We start from the raw sequence: 1,305 nt of genomic DNA on the forward strand, positions 1-1,305 counted from the left end.
CTGGGCACATGTGTGTGCATGCCCAAGATCGCAAGGAGAATGGAAGAGAAGGGATTGTGGCATGGCCATGTCATCTGGCGGGTGATTTCTCACTTTCTGTCTCTGCCTCTCCAGTGAGTGTACACACCTTACAGCAAAAAACTCTCAAAAAACAAACAAACGAACAAAAAAACTAGAGTCCCTGGTAAAATTTTAAATTTGGGGAGAATTAACATTACTTCAAATTGATCTCATTAATACTTTTATATTGCACTAAATCAAATTTAGCTCCTTCAAGTTCTTGTACAATTACATCACACAATGTTAGATATTAAAACTGTATGCATGATAGGGACCAGCAGGTGGCATAATGGTTACATCACTAGACTCCCACACAGTCAACCTTGGTTTGATTTCCAGACTTGGCGGCATGTGTGTGTACATGCCCAAGATCCTAAGAGGAGAGTGAAAGAGGAGAGATTGTAGTGTGGCCATCCTCCCCTTAGGATGATTTCTCGCTTTCCGTCTCTCTCTCTCTCTGGCAAGCACACATGCCCTATAAGAAAAATATCTCTAAATAAATAAACTATATGCATGATATGCTTTGGCAAATACCAAATTAAGGGGAGAGGGTGATGTTTGGAGACATCATCTTATTTCCCACCCTGTAGCAGTTGTGTTGTCTTCAAAAAATTCTAAGTTAACATTCTAAAAACTATGAACCTAACCACATTAAAGTTTGTTGGAAATGATTCATAAAATTCCACGGTTGGGGCCAGCAGATAGCATAGTGGTTATGTTGCTGGACTCCCATGTGGCCAATCGCAGTTCAAGTCCCAGACCTGTTGGCTTGAAAATCATACTGGACGTGTGTGCATGTGTGCCCAAGATCCCAGGAGGAGAATGGAGGAGAAGGGATTGCAGCATGGCCATCCCCCCTGGAGACTGACTTCTCACTTTCCCTTTCATTGTCTCTGTCTCTCTCTAGCGAGCACATGCGCCCTATGGCAAAAAACTCTAAAAACAACAACAAAAATTTCCATTGTCGCCAATTGTCAAAGAGAAGATGTCTCAGGGAATGGGGAGCGCCTGTACATTCAGTTCTTACAAGCTATCGGATAAAAGTTGTGATTCTGTATAGATTGACATGTGGCGAGTCAGGAACACTAAAAAGAAAAAGTTGTGAATAAGCGATGACAGGATATTAGAGTAATATATAAAGACCATGGGACATAAGAATGATATATAAAAGGCCAAAATCTAAACCAATCTGCCCGTTTCAAAATGTTCTAAAAATCATTTTTTGAAAGTAACTTTCAATGTTAG

This window comes from Tupaia chinensis, unplaced genomic scaffold (genome assembly GCF_000334495.1).
Source record: "Tupaia chinensis unplaced genomic scaffold, TupChi_1.0 Scaffold144630_1, whole genome shotgun sequence".
NCBI classification, from domain to species: Eukaryota; Metazoa; Chordata; class Mammalia; order Scandentia; family Tupaiidae; genus Tupaia; species Tupaia belangeri.